Source organism: Pseudophryne corroboree, unplaced genomic scaffold (assembly GCF_028390025.1).
Source record: "Pseudophryne corroboree isolate aPseCor3 unplaced genomic scaffold, aPseCor3.hap2 scaffold_1001, whole genome shotgun sequence".
Taxonomy (NCBI): domain Eukaryota; kingdom Metazoa; phylum Chordata; class Amphibia; order Anura; family Myobatrachidae; genus Pseudophryne; species Pseudophryne corroboree.
Window position 1 is genome coordinate 110,003 of NW_026967628.1, and position 16,889 is coordinate 126,891.

The window sequence follows — 16,889 nt, forward strand, 5'->3', positions numbered from 1 at the left end:
CGTTGAGCGGAAGTATTGTGAATTAGTTACCCACACACTCCTTGTGACACCTGCTCCCCGTCTGCCCTCCCACCCGCCGCCTGCCGTCCGGAACCCGCACTGACAAGTAAGTCTCAGCAGAATGTGTCTGCCAGCAGCTCCCAGTCCCTCCTAGAGGAACACTGCCAGTGGTGTGGCGGCCGCGGCACACTAGGACTGAGAGACCGCAGCAGGAGGAAAGCACAGGTGGGCGGGAGGAGAGCATGGGCGGACATCACCACGTCACATTGCAAGGTGACGCCAGTCCCCCCAGTGAGGCCGCCGACGAATGCACTCAGCATAGTATTAGCAGCAGGCAGAGGGGGGTCGGGTGCAGCGGTGGTGGGAGGTACGGAAATGAGCTGCAGGCTAGGCTCCACCGATCACACAGTCAGCGATCACTGTGCTACAGCAAGTGTGGCGTGCAGCGGTGCTGGACATTAGGGAGTGCCTGTGCGCACCAGGCACCCCCTGTACGCACGCCTATGCGCTACCACCCCCCATATGCCACACTACATCACTATGCTACAGCCCTCCCATATGCTGCACTTCATAATTACACTATACCCCCCATACAACATACTACATCACCACACTACACTACTCACAATAAAATTAAAACATCCCAGTTCCTCATTCTTAATGAGCTCACGTGAGTTCTCTCCCCAACGGAGCTCCAGACCAAGTAACAATGAAGACACCAGCAGCGTGTAGGGGGCAGGCCTGGTCCGCTTGTCAGGAGAGAGCAGTCACAGGAGGGTAAGAAGGGGGCGGGGCCTAGTCCTACAGACGGGAGAGAGCACAGACAGGAGAGAGCAAGGTACAGGGGTAGAAGGGGACGGAGCCTATTCTTACAGGCTTTCAAAATTCGACTTTAAAATTCGACATTTGACAAATTCGACTTTTCTGCAATGGTACAAATGCGGCAATTCGACAAAAGTATATTCAATTGAAGTTTGTAAATTCGACAACAGTGCTTTTAAACAGTAAATTCGTCATTTTCAATCCGCCACACTTTGCTGGCGGAATCTAATAAAAAAAATTTAAAAACATGTTTTTTTTTTGCAGTTTTTTTTTTTTGGTAATAGCATATCTATTTATATTAGAAGGGATTAGGTACTTGGTTTGTCTTTTTTGGAGGCACAAGTATTATTTATATATTTTTTTAAATATTATTTATTTTTTAAATGGAATGTGAAAAACCCGAAAAAAAAATTGCGTGGGTCCCCCCTTCAAAGCATAACCAGCCTCGGGCTCTTCGAGCCGGTCCTGGTTCTAAAAATCCGGGGGAAAAATGGACAGGGGATCCCCCGTATTTTTAAAACCAGCACCGGGCTCTGCGCCTGGTGCTGGTGCAAAAAATACAGGGGACAAAAAGAGTAGGGGTCCCCCGTATTTTTTACACCAGCATCGGGCTCCACTAGCTGGACAGATAATGCCACAGCCGGGGGTCACTTTTATACAGTGCCCTGCGGCCGTGGCATTAAATATCCAACTAGTCACCCCTGGCCGGGGTACCCTGGGGGAGTGGTGACCCCTTCAATCAAGGGGTCCCCCCCCCAGCCACCTAAGGGCCAGGGGTGAAGCCCGAGGCTGTCCCCCCCATCCAAGGGCTGCGGATGGGAGGCTGATAGCCTTGAGAAAATTTAAAGAATATTGTTTTTTCTAGTAGTACTACAAGTCCCAGCAAGCCTCCCCCGCAAGCTGGTACTTGGAGAACCACAAGTACCAGCATGCAGGAGAAAAACGGGCCCGCTGGTACCTGTAGTTCTACTGGGGAAAAAATACCCAAATAAAAACAGGACACAGACACCGTGAAAGTATAACTTTATTTCCCACCTGCCGACACACACATACTTACCTATGTTGACATGAAGCAGTCGGTCCTCTTCTCCAAGTAGAATCCACGGGTACCTGAAAATAAAAGATAATTATACTCACCTGATCCAGGTTCCAGATTAAATCCACGTACTTGGCAAAACAACAAACCGAACACCCGGACCAGACGGACTGAAAGGGGTCCCATGTTTACACATGGGATCCCTTTCCACGAATGCAGACATCCGAATCTCGCGAGAATCCGACAGCGGGATGATGACGTTCGTGCGCGCTCAGGCTAGCCGAGCAAGGCGGGAAGGTTCGAACCTGCCTCGGACCCGTGTAAAATGGGTGAAGTTCGGGGGGTTCGGATTCCGACGAACCGAACCCACTCATCACTAGTATGTACGTGAGTGTCAGGTGCCGTGCGCGTACATACGTGTCAGTGCCGTGCGTGTACGTACGTGTGTGTCAAGTGTCGTACGTGTACGTGTGTGTGTGTGTGTGTGTCAGGTGGCGCGTACCTACATGTGTGTATGTCAGGTGCTGTGCATGTGTGTACGTACAGGCGTGTGTCAGGTGCCGCGCGTGTACGTACGTGTGTGTGTGTGTGTGTGCCAGGAGCCGCGCGTGTACATGCGTGTGGGTGTCAGGAGCCGTGCGTATACGTACATACGTGTAGGTGTCAGGTGCCGTGCGTATACGTATATACGTGTGTGTGTCAGGAGCCGCGCGTGTTCGTACATGTGTGTGTGTGTGTGTGTGTCAGGAGCCACGCGTGTGTGTGTGTCAGGAGCCACGCGTGTTCGTACATGTGTGTCAGGTGCCGCACGTGTATGTGTGTGTGTGTGTGTTAAATTCCGCGTGTGTACGTACGTATGTGTGTGCCTGGAGCCGCACGTGTACATACATGTGTGTGTGTGTCAGGTGCTGTACGTGTATGTGTGTGTCTCAGGTGCTGCACGTGTATATGTGTGTATCTCAGGTGCTGCATTTGTATGCGTCAGCTGCCACGTGGGTGTCAGGTGTTGAGCGTGTATGTGTTTGTGTCGCATCTGTATGTGTGTGACTGTCAGGTGCTGCACGTGTATGTGTGTGTCAGGTGCTGCATGTATATATGTGTGTGTTAGGTGCTGTTCATGTATGTGGGAGTGGCAGGTGCTACATGTGTATATATGTGTGAGTGGCAGGTGCTGCGTGTGTATACGAGTGTGTGTGAGGTGCTGCGAGTGTATGTGTGTGTTAGGTGCTCTGAGTGTATATGATTGTGTGTCAGGTGCTGTGCGTGTGTGCGTTAAATGCCACATGTATGTATGTGTGTCAGGTGCTGCGTGTGTGTGTGGGTGTGTCAGGTGCTGCATGTCTGTGTGTGTGGGTGTGTCAGGTGCTGCATGTGTGTGTGTGTGTGTGTGTCTGTCAGGTGCTGCATGTGTGTGTCAGGTGCTGCATGTCTGCGTGTGTGTGTCAGGCGCTGCATGTCTGTGTCAGGTGCTGCGTGTGTGTGTGTCAGGTGCTGTGTGTGTGTGTGTGTGTCAGGTGCTGCGTATGTGTGTGTGTCAGGTGCTGCGTGTCTGTGTCAGGTGCTGCGTGTCTGCGTGTGTGTGTCAGGTGCTGCGTGTCTGCGTGTGTGTGTCAGGTGCTGCATGTCTGCGTGTGTGTGTCAGGTGCTGCGTGTGTGTGTGTGTGTCAGGTGCTGCGTGTCTGCGTGTGTGTGTCAGGTGCTGCGTGTCTGTGTGTGTGTGTCAGGCGCTGCATGTCTGTGTGTCAGGTGCTGCGTGTGTGTGTGTGTGTGTGTGTCAGGTGCTGTGTGTGTGTGTCAGGTGCTGCGTGCCGTGTGCGTGTGTCAGGTGCGTGAGTGTGCGTGTGTCAGGTGCGTGAGTGTGTGTGTGTCAGGTGCGTGAGTGTGTGTGTGTGTGTCAGGTGCGTGAGTGTGTGTGTCAGGTGCGTGAGTGTGTGTGTGTCAGGCGCTGCGTGTCTGTGTGTGTCAGGCGCTGCGTGTCTGTGTGTGTCAGGCGCTGCGTGTGAGTGTGTGCGTGTGTGTCAGGTCCGTGTGAGTGTCAGGTGCTGCGTCTGTGTGTGTGTGTCAGGTGCTGCGTGTGTGCGTGTGTGTCAGGCGCTGCGTGTGCGTGTGTCAGGCGCTGCAGGGAGGGCGGGGGGGGACGGACACACAGCAGGGAGGGCGGGGGGAGAACGGACACACAGCAGAGAGGAGGAGGGGGGGTGGACAGACACAGCGGGAGGAGGGGGGGTGGCCTGACACAGCGGGAGGAGGGGGGGTGGCCGGACACAGCGGGATGAGGGGGGGGTGGCCGGACACAGCGGGAGGGGGAGGGTGGCCGGACACAGCGGGAGGGGGGGGTGGACGGACACAGCGGGAGGGGGGGTGGCCGGACACAGCGGGAGGGGGGGGTGGCCGGACACAGCGGGAGGAGGGGAGGGTGGCCGGACACAGCGGGAGGAGGGGAGGGTGGCCGGACACAGCGGGAGGGGGGGGTGGCCAGACACAGCGGGAGTGGGGGGGGGTGGCCGGTCACAGCGGGAGGGGGGGGTGGCCGGACACAGCGGGAGGGGGGGGGTGGACGGACACAGCGAGAGGGGGGGGGTGGCCGGACACAGCGGGAGGGGGGGGTGGCCGGACACAGCGGGAGGAGGGGAGGGTGGCCGGACACACAGCAGGGAGGGCACGGGGGGGAACACACTGCAGGGAGGAGGGGGGGACACACAGCAGGGAGGGCAAGGGGGGGGGCGACGGACACACAGCAGGGGGGGGGAGACGGACACACAGCAGGGAGGGCGAGAGGGGGAAGGGGGGGTGACTGGTGACCATAGAGACCTTGATAAATACCGCATACTGCAGGTAGGGAGGGCCGGACACAGCGGGAGGAGGAGGAGGGAGGAGTGGCCGGACACAGCTGCCCGAGACGCCTCCTACTGCCAGCCGCACCACAGACGCGGGGAGGAGACGCAGGCAGCCACCAGGGAAGGTCCGGCGGGCGGCCGGGCACACAGCGGGCAAGCGGGCGGGCGAGCGGGCGGGCGGGCGGGCGGGAGGGGAGGGTGGCCGGGCGGGCGGGAAGGGAGGGTGGCCGGACACGCGGGGGAGAAGTGGAAGCTGGGTACACAGCGGTGGGCTGCCTGACAGAACTCACCCAGTGCTACGCAGCTCCGGCGATCTCCTCCCGCTTCATGGACCTCAATGAACTCACACGCCGGGAACCGCTGGCTGTCCTCCTGCAGCTCCACGTGACTCCTTCCCGCTCTGTCTCCTCGTGCCCAACTGCCAGAGCTACTCTCTGTACACCCCCTGCTGGCGGTCACTGCGCAGGCGCAACAAATTGAAATGCCCTATCTCTATAATGGGGCATATTTCTCTTAATTAAAAAAACCCTATAACTTTCTGAAAAACCACAACCCCAAAAGGCACTACACTGGGGCATACTCTATCTAGTAAAACAAACCCCAAGTCTTAATTCGTCCTCTATCCTGAGTTATGCCTTCCCAAAAAAATCTTCATTCACTCTATAGGAAAACGTTGTCAAAAAGCCACAGAGGGAGTGGCAGAAAAAAACTGACAGTTGGAACTTTAGCTTACTCCCAATTCCTCATTTTTTATTATTTTGCCCTGAAATTTGGCCTGCAGCAGCGGGTGACGATTCTACGCGTCCATGCCAAATTTCAGCTCAGTACGTCCTATCAGTTTTGAGGTGTAGCCCCTCAAACACCATGCCCCCATCTCAGAAGTTCCCTATGGGAGAATTCCGTTTGTTCGATTCAGCCTTAATATAAGGGCACGACCGTGCCCTTATAATTGACAGTATTGTTTTCTTTCAAAAATCCACTTAATTTTCTTTACCCGATTATTAAAATGGTAATTGACAAAAACAAACTACATTGTCACCAGAAGAGCAATACAAAATGTACTAGTGATATATTAAAATCATCTTTCCAGCTTGAATTTCAATGATGCATTGGCGCAACGATTTTGTGAGAAACATCTTCACCCTTAAATAAAGATTTTCTTAATTCCTTACCTGTGTGCTAATTAGATATCACCTTGTTTTCACATTAAACAGACTTCCACATGAGAAAACAGCAAAGATGCAGTGGCGTTAATGTTTCCTGGTGTCAACCTGTATTATTTCCGTAGACATTGAAATGAGGATGCATCTTGCTGCCTTTCCAATGAAGCAAGTTTAATTTAGTAATAGGTGAAAAACCATCCCTACAAAGATGTTAATCAGATACTTGGCTTTGTGGACACTTTTCAGAGAACAAATTAGTTAGCATAAAAATAAAGCCAGAAAATGAAGAGCTGTTTAATCACTCAATTGGATTTTTCTGCCAGCATTTTTCTTTTTCTCTGCAACCCACTGCTAAATTGTGCTTCCTAGCTGTTTTTTTATAAAATCACTGAATCAAATCTAACTCTGATTACATCAGAGAAGGCCAGGTACCCTACACCATAAGAGGGGGTTTGCAATTTTGACTTGTCTACTTAAATATCACCAAAATCTGATCACAAGGTCAATTACGTCCCTGGGTGGGATTGAACCACCAACCTTTTGATTAATAGCTGAACACACTAACCGATTGCGCCACAGAGACACTTTGCAAAAAGTATATACTGACAAAGACTAATAAGCATTCATCTAGAACGTTTCCTAGAAAAACTTTAAAAAGTCAATAATCTGGAGAGTGTTTGTAAGATGTTTCTTCCAGCAACCAATGAAGAAACACATTGGTACTTTCGCATGATGAGTGAGTGCTTCAGGATCGCTTGCACTTACATGTGCAGCAGAGTACTGCAATGGAAGCATGCTGGGTCCATAACCCAGAGGTAGGCAGATTGAAACTATCCTTTGCTATATGCATTTTTTTGTTGTTCATTAAAGTAATCCAAAACTGGGATTGATATTTTAGCTTTTATTTTTACTTAAAGTACAATAACTTTTACCATTTTAATTTGTTTTAATAGTATATTGACAGTATTGTTTTCTTTCAAAAATCCACTTAATTTTCTTTACCCTATTATTAAAATGGTAATTGACAAAAACAAACTACATTGTCACCAGAAGGGCAATACAAAATGTACAAGTGATATATTAAAATCATCTTTCCAGCTTGAATTTCAATGATGCATTGGGGCAACGATTTTGTGAGAAACATCTTCACCCTTAAATAAAGATTTTCTTAATTCCTTACCTGTGTGCTAATTAGATATCACCTTGTTTTCACATTAAACAGACTTCCACATGAGAAAGCAGCAAGGATGCAGTGGCGTTAATGTTTCCTGGTGTCAACCTGTATTATTTCAGTAGATATTGAAATGAGGATGCATCTTGCTGCCTTTCCAATGAAGCAAGTTTAATTTAGTAATAGGTGAAAAACCATCCCTACAAATATGTTAATCAGATACTTGGCTTTGTGGACACTTTTCAGAGAACAAATTAGTTAGCATAAAAATAAAGCCAGAAAATGAAGAGCTGTTTAATCACTCAATTGGATTTTTCTGCCAGCATTTTTCTTTTTCTCTGCAACCCACTGCTAAATTGTGCTTCCTAGCTGTTTTTATAAAATCACTGAATCAAATCTAACTCTGATTACATCAGAGAAGGCCAGGTACCCTACACCATAACAGGGGGTTTGAAATTTTGACTTGTCTACTTAAAGATCACCAAAATCTGATAACAAGGTCAATTAAGTCCCTGGGTGGGATTGAACCACCAACCTTTTGGTTAATAGCCTTACACACTAACTGATTGCGCCACCGCGACACTTTGCAAAAGTACATACTGACAAAGGCTAATAAGCATTCATCTAGAACGATTCCTAGAAACATTTTAAAAAGTCAATAATGTGGAGAGTTTTTGTATGATGTTTCTTCCATCAACCAATGAAGAAACACATTGGTACTTTCCCATGATGAGTGAGTGCTTCAGGATCTCTTGCACTTACATGTGCAGCAGAGTACTGTAATGGAAGCATGCTGGGTCCATAACCCAGAGGTAGGCAGATTGAAACTATCCTCTGCTATATGCATTTTTTTTTTGTTAATTAAAGTAATCCAAAACTGGGATTGATATTTTTGCTCTTTTATTTTTACTTAAAGTACAATAACTTTTACCATTTTAATTTGTTTTAATAGTATATTGACAGTATTGTTTTCTTTCAAAAATCCAATTAATTTTCTTTACCCGATTATTAAAATGGTAATTGACAAAAGCAAACTACATTGTCACCAGAAGAGCAATACAAAATGTACAAGTGATATATTAAAATCATCTTTCCAGCTTGAATTTCAATGATGCATTGGGGCAACGATTTTGTGAGAAACATCTTCACCCTTAAATAAAGATTTTCTTAATTCCTTACCTGTGTGCTAATTAGATATCACCTTGTTTTCACATTAAACAGACTTCCACATGAGAAAGCAGCAAGGATGCAGTGGCGTTAATGTTTCCTGGTGTCAACCTGTATTATTTCAGTAGATATTGAAATGAGGATGCATCTTGCTGCCTTTCCAATGAAGCAAGTTTAATTTAGTAATAGGTGAAAAACCATCCCTACAAAGATGTTAATCAGATACTTGGCTTTGTGGACACTTTTCAGAGAACAAATTTGTTAGCATAAAAATAAAGCCAGAAAATGAAGAGCTGTTTAATCAGTCAATTGGATTTTTTTGCCAGCATATTTCTTTTTCTCTGCAACCCACTGCTAAATTGTGCTTCCTAGCTGTTTTTATAAAATCACTGAATCAAATCTAACTCTGATTACATCAGAGAAGGCCAGGTACCCTACACCATAACAGGGGTTTTCGAAATTTTGACTTGTCTACTTAAAGATCACCAAAATCTGATAACAAGGTAAATTAAGTCCCTGGGTGGGATTGAACCACCAACCTTTTGGTTAATAGCCTTACACACTAACTGATTGCGCCACCGCGACACTTTGCAAAAGTACATACTGACAAAGGCTAATAAGCATTCATCTAGAACGATTCCTAGAAACATTTTAAAAAGTCAATAATGTGGAGAGTTTTTGTATGATGTTTCTTCCATCAACCAATGAAGAAACACATTGGTACTTTCCCATGATAAGTGAGTGCTTCAGGATCTCTTGCACTTACATGTGCAGCAGAGTACTGTAATGGAAGCATGCTGGGTCCATAACCCAGAGGTAGGCAGATTGAAACTATCCTCTGCTATATGCATTTTTTTTTTGTTAATTAAAGTAATCCAAAACTGGGATTGATATTTTTGCTCTTTTATTTTTACTTAAAGTACAATAACTTTTACCATTTTAATTTGTTTTAATAGTATATTGACAGTATTGTTTTCTTTCAAAAATCCAATTAATTTTCTTTACCCGATTATTAAAATGGTAATTGACAAAAGCAAACTACATTGTCACCAGAAGAGCAATACAAAATGTACAAGTGATATATTAAAATCATCTTTCCAGCTTGAATTTCAATGATGCATTGGGGCAACGATTTTGTGAGAAACATCTTCACCCTTAAATAAAGATTTTCTTAATTCCTTACCTGTGTGCTAATTAGATATCACCTTGTTTTCACATTAAACAGACTTCCACATGAGAAAGCAGCAAGGATGCAGTGGCGTTAATGTTTCCTGGTGTCAACCTGTATTATTTCAGTAGATATTGAAATGAGGATGCATCTTGCTGCCTTTCCAATGAAGCAAGTTTAATTTAGTAATAGGTGAAAAACCATCCCTACAAAGATGTTAATCAGATACTTGGCTTTGTGGACACTTTTCAGAGAACAAATTTGTTAGCATAAAAATAAAGCCAGAAAATGAAGAGCTGTTTAATCAGTCAATTGGATTTTTTTGCCAGCATATTTCTTTTTCTCTGCAACCCACTGCTAAATTGTGCTTCCTAGCTGTTTTTATAAAATCACTGAATCAAATCTAACTCTGATTACATCAGAGAAGGCCAGGTACCCTACACCATAACAGGGGTTTTCGAAATTTTGACTTGTCTACTTAAATATCACCAAAATCTGATCACAAGGTCAATTACATCCCTGGGTGGGATTGAACCACCAACCTTTTGATTAATAGCTGAACACACTAACCGATTGCGCCACAGAGACACTTTGCAAAAAGTACATACTGACAAAGACTAATAAGCATTCATCTAGAACGTTTCCTAGAAAAACTTTAAAAAGTCAATAATCTGGAGAGTTTTTGTAAGATGTTTCTTCCAGCAACCAATGAAGAAACACATTGGTACTTTCGCATGATGAGTGAGTGCTTCAGGATCTCTTGCACTTACATGTGCAGCAGAGTACTGCACTGGAAGCATGCTGGGCCCATAACCCAGAGGTAGGCAGATTGAAACTATCCTTTGCTATATGCATTTTTTTTTTGTTCATTAAAGTAATCCAAAACTGGGATTGATATTTTAGCTTTTATTTTTACTTAAAGTACAATAACTTTTACCATTTTAATTTTTTTTAATAGTATATTGACAGTATTGTTTTCTTTCAAAAATCCAATTAATTTTCTTTACCCGATTATTAAAATGGTAATTGACAAAAACAAACTACATTGTCACCAGAAGAGCAATACAAAATGTACAAGTGATATATTAAAATCATCTTTCCAGCTTGAATTTCAATGATGCATTGGGGCAACGATTTTGTGAGAAACATCTTCACCCTTAAATAAAGATTTTCTTAATTCCTTACCTGTGTGCTAATTAGATATCACCTTGTTTTCACATTAAACAGACTTCCACATGAGAAAGCAGCAAGGATGCAGTGGCGTTAATGTTTCCTGGTGTCAACCTGTATTATTTCAGTAGATATTGAAATGAGGATGCATCTTGCTGCCTTTCCAATGAAGCAAGTTTAATTTAGTAATAGGTGAAAAACCATCCCTACAAATATGTTAATCAGATACTTGGCTTTGTGGACACTTTTCAGAGAACAAATTAGTTAGCATAAAAATAAAGCCAGAAAATGAAGAGCTGTTTAATCACTCAATTGGATTTTTCTGCCAGCATTTTTCTTTTTCTCTGCAACCCACTGCTAAATTGTGCTTCCTAGCTGTTTTTATAAAATCACTGAATCAAATCTAACTCTGATTACATCAGAGAAGGCCAGGTACCCTACACCATAACAGGGGGTTTGAAATTTTGACTTGTCTACTTAAAGATCACCAAAATCTGATAACAAGGTCAATTAAGTCCCTGGGTGGGATTGAACCACCAACCTTTTGGTTAATAGCCTTACACACTAACTGATTGCGCCACCGCGACACTTTGCAAAAGTAAATACTGACAAAGGCTAATAAGCATTCATCTAGAACGATTCCTAGAAACATTTTAAAAAGTCAATAATGTGGAGAGTTTTTGTATGATGTTTCTTCCATCAACCAATGAAGAAACACATTGGTACTTTCCCATGATGAGTGAGTGCTTCAGGATCTCTTGCACTTACATGTGCAGCAGAGTACTGTAATGGAAGCATGCTGGGTCCATAACCCAGAGGTAGGCAGATTGAAACTATCCTCTGCTATATGCATTTTTTTTTTGTTAATTAAAGTAATCCAAAACTGGGATTGATATTTTTGCTCTTTTATTTTTACTTAAAGTACAATAACTTTTACCATTTTAATTTGTTTTAATAGTATATTGACAGTATTGTTTTCTTTCAAAAATCCAATTAATTTTCTTTACCCGATTATTAAAATGGTAATTGACAAAAGCAAACTACATTGTCACCAGAAGAGCAATACAAAATGTACAAGTGATATATTAAAATCATCTTTCCAGCTTGAATTTCAATGATGCATTGGGGCAACGATTTTGTGAGAAACATCTTCACCCTTAAATAAAGATTTTCTTAATTCCTTACCTGTGTGCTAATTAGATATCACCTTGTTTTCACATTAAACAGACTTCCACATGAGAAAGCAGCAAGGATGCAGTGGCGTTAATGTTTCCTGGTGTCAACCTGTATTATTTCAGTAGATATTGAAATGAGGATGCATCTTGCTGCCTTTCCAATGAAGCAAGTTTAATTTAGTAATAGGTGAAAAACCATCCCTACAAAGATGTTAATCAGATACTTGGCTTTGTGGACACTTTTCAGAGAACAAATTTGTTAGCATAAAAATAAAGCCAGAAAATGAAGAGCTGTTTAATCAGTCAATTGGATTTTTTTGCCAGCATATTTCTTTTTCTCTGCAACCCACTGCTAAATTGTGCTTCCTAGCTGTTTTTATAAAATCACTGAATCAAATCTAACTCTGATTACATCAGAGAAGGCCAGGTACCCTACACCATAACAGGGGTTTTCGAAATTTTGACTTGTCTACTTAAATATCACCAAAATCTGATCACAAGGTCAATTACATCCCTGGGTGGGATTGAACCACCAACCTTTTGATTAATAGCTGAACACACTAACCGATTGCGCCACAGAGACACTTTGCAAAAAGTACATACTGACAAAGACTAATAAGCATTCATCTAGAACGTTTCCTAGAAAAACTTTAAAAAGTCAATAATCTGGAGAGTTTTTGTAAGATGTTTCTTCCAGCAACCAATGAAGAAACACATTGGTACTTTCGCATGATGAGTGAGTGCTTCAGGATCTCTTGCACTTACATGTGCAGCAGAGTACTGCACTGGAAGCATGCTGGGCCCATAACCCAGAGGTAGGCAGATTGAAACTATCCTTTGCTATATGCATTTTTTTTTTGTTCATTAAAGTAATCCAAAACTGGGATTGATATTTTAGCTTTTATTTTTACTTAAAGTACAATAACTTTTACCATTTTAATTTTTTTTAATAGTATATTGACAGTATTGTTTTCTTTCAAAAATCCAATTAATTTTCTTTACCCGATTATTAAAATGGTAATTGACAAAAACAAACTACATTGTCACCAGAAGAGCAATACAAAATGTACAAGTGATATATTAAAATCATCTTTCCAGCTTGAATTTCAATGATGCATTGGGGCAACGATTTTGTGAGAAACATCTTCACCCTTAAATAAAGATTTTCTTAATTCCTTACCTGTGTGCTAATTAGATATCACCTTGTTTTCACATTAAACAGACTTCCACATGAGAAAGCAGCAAGGATGCAGTGGCGTTAATGTTTCCTGGTGTCAACCTGTATTATTTCAGTAGATATTGAAATGAGGATGCATCTTGCTGCCTTTCCAATGAAGCAAGTTTAATTTAGTAATAGGTGAAAAACCATCCCTACAAAGATGTTAATCAGATACTTGGCTTTGTGGACACTTTTCAGAGAACAAATTTGTTAGCATAAAAATAAAGCCAGAAAATGAAGAGCTGTTTAATCACTCAATTGGATTTTTCTGCCAGCATTTTTCTTTTTCTCTGCAACCCACTGCTAAATTGTGCTTCCTAGCTGTTTTTATAAAATCACTGAATCAAATCTAACTCTGATTACATCAGAGAAGGCCAGGTACCCTACACCATAACAGGGGGTTTGAAATTTTGACTTGTCTACTTAAAGATCACCAAAATCTGATAACAAGGTCAATTAAGTCCCTGGGTGGGATTGAACCACCAACCTTTTGGTTAATAGCCTTACACACTAACTGATTGCGCCACCGCGACACTTTGCAAAAGTACATACTGACAAAGGCTAATAAGCATTCATCTAGAACGATTCCTAGAAACATTTTAAAAAGTCAATAATGTGGAGAGTTTTTGTATGATGTTTCTTCCATCAACCAATGAAGAAACACATTGGTACTTTCCCATGATGAGTGAGTGCTTCAGGATCTCTTGCACTTACATGTGCAGCAGAGTACTGTAATGGAAGCATGCTGGGTCCATAACCCAGAGGTAGGCAGATTGAAACTATCCTCTGCTATATGCATTTTTTTTTTGTTAATTAAAGTAATCCAAAACTGGGATTGATATTTTTGCTCTTTTATTTTTACTTAAAGTACAATAACTTTTACCATTTTAATTTGTTTTAATAGTATATTGACAGTATTGTTTTCTTTCAAAAATCCAATTAATTTTCTTTACCCGATTATTAAAATGGTAATTGACAAAAGCAAACTACATTGTCACCAGAAGAGCAATACAAAATGTACAAGTGATATATTAAAATCATCTTTCCAGCTTGAATTTCAATGATGCATTGGGGCAACGATTTTGTGAGAAACATCTTCACCCTTAAATAAAGATTTTCTTAATTCCTTACCTGTGTGCTAATTAGATATCACCTTGTTTTCACATTAAACAGACTTCCACATGAGAAAGCAGCAAGGATGCAGTGGCGTTAATGTTTCCTGGTGTCAACCTGTATTATTTCAGTAGATATTGAAATGAGGATGCATCTTGCTGCCTTTCCAATGAAGCAAGTTTAATTTAGTAATAGGTGAAAAACCATCCCTACAAAGATGTTAATCAGATACTTGGCTTTGTGGACACTTTTCAGAGAACAAATTTGTTAGCATAAAAATAAAGCCAGAAAATGAAGAGCTGTTTAATCAGTCAATTGGATTTTTTTGCCAGCATATTTCTTTTTCTCTGCAACCCACTGCTAAATTGTGCTTCCTAGCTGTTTTTATAAAATCACTGAATCAAATCTAACTCTGATTACATCAGAGAAGGCCAGGTACCCTACACCATAACAGGGGTTTTCGAAATTTTTACTTGTCTACTTAAATATCACCAAAATCTGATCACAAGGTCAATTACATCCCTGGGTGGGATTGAACCACCAACCTTTTGATTAATAGCTGAACACACTAACCGATTGCGCCACAGAGACACTTTGCAAAAAGTACATACTGACAAAGACTAATAAGCATTCATCTAGAACGTTTCCTAGAAAAACTTTAAAAAGTCAATAATCTGGAGAGTTTTTGTAAGATGTTTCTTCCAGCAACCAATGAAGAAACACATTGGTACTTTCGCATGATGAGTGAGTGCTTCAGGATCTCTTGCACTTACATGTGCAGCAGAGTACTGCACTGGAAGCATGCTGGGCCCATAACCCAGAGGTAGGCAGATTGAAACTATCCTTTGCTATATGCATTTTTTTTTTGTTCATTAAAGTAATCCAAAACTGGGATTGATATTTTAGCTTTTATTTTTACTTAAAGTACAATAACTTTTACCATTTTAATTTTTTTTAATAGTATATTGACAGTATTGTTTTCTTTCAAAAATCCAATTAATTTTCTTTACCCGATTATTAAAATGGTAATTGACAAAAACAAACTACATTGTCACCAGAAGAGCAATACAAAATGTACAAGTGATATATTAAAATCATCTTTCCAGCTTGAATTTCAATGATGCATTGGGGCAACGATTTTGTGAGAAACATCTTCACCCTTAAATAAAGATTTTCTTAATTCCTTACCTGTGTGCTAATTAGATATCACCTTGTTTTCACATTAAACAGACTTCCACATGAGAAAGCAGCAAGGATGCAGTGGCGTTAATGTTTCCTGGTGTCAACCTGTATTATTTCAGTAGATATTGAAATGAGGATGCATCTTGCTGCCTTTCCAATGAAGCAAGTTTAATTTAGTAATAGGTGAAAAACCATCCCTACAAATATGTTAATCAGATACTTGGCTTTGTGGACACTTTTCAGAGAACAAATTAGTTAGCATAAAAATAAAGCCAGAAAATGAAGAGCTGTTTAATCACTCAATTGGATTTTTCTGCCAGCATTTTTCTTTTTCTCTGCAACCCACTGCTAAATTGTGCTTCCTAGCTGTTTTTATAAAATCACTGAATCAAATCTAACTCTGATTACATCAGAGAAGGCCAGGTACCCTACACCATAACAGGGGGTTTGAAATTTTGACTTGTCTACTTAAAGATCACCAAAATCTGATAACAAGGTCAATTAAGTCCCTGGGTGGGATTGAACCACCAACCTTTTGGTTAATAGCCTTACACACTAACTGATTGCGCCACCGCGACACTTTGCAAAAGTAAATACTGACAAAGGCTAATAAGCATTCATCTAGAACGATTCCTAGAAACATTTTAAAAAGTCAATAATGTGGAGAGTTTTTGTATGATGTTTCTTCCATCAACCAATGAAGAAACACATTGGTACTTTCCCATGATGAGTGAGTGCTTCAGGATCTCTTGCACTTACATGTGCAGCAGAGTACTGTAATGGAAGCATGCTGGGTCCATAACCCAGAGGTAGGCAGATTGAAACTATCCTCTGCTATATGCATTTTTTTTTTGTTAATTAAAGTAATCCAAAACTGGGATTGATATTTTTGCTCTTTTATTTTTACTTAAAGTACAATAACTTTTACCATTTTAATTTGTTTTAATAGTATATTGACAGTATTGTTTTCTTTCAAAAATCCAATTAATTTTCTTTACCCGATTATTAAAATGGTAATTGACAAAAGCAAACTACATTGTCACCAGAAGAGCAATACAAAATGTACAAGTGATATATTAAAATCATCTTTCCAGCTTGAATTTCAATGATGCATTGGGGCAACGATTTTGTGAGAAACATCTTCACCCTTAAATAAAGATTTTCTTAATTCCTTACCTGTGTGCTAATTAGATATCACCTTGTTTTCACATTAAACAGACTTCCACATGAGAAAGCAGCAAGGATGCAGTGGCGTTAATGTTTCCTGGTGTCAACCTGTATTATTTCAGTAGATATTGAAATGAGGATGCATCTTGCTGCCTTTCCAATGAAGCAAGTTTAATTTAGTAATAGGTGAAAAACCATCCCTACAAAGATGTTAATCAGATACTTGGCTTTGTGGACACTTTTCAGAGAACAAATTTGTTAGCATAAAAATAAAGCCAGAAAATGAAGAGCTGTTTAATCAGTCAATTGGATTTTTTTGCCAGCATATTTCTTTTTCTCTGCAACCCACTGCTAAATTGTGCTTCCTAGCTGTTTTTATAAAATCACTGAATCAAATCTAACTCTGATTACATCAGAGAAGGCCAGGTACCCTACACCATAACAGGGGTTTTCGAAATTTTGACTTGTCTACTTAAATATCACCAAAATCTGATCACAA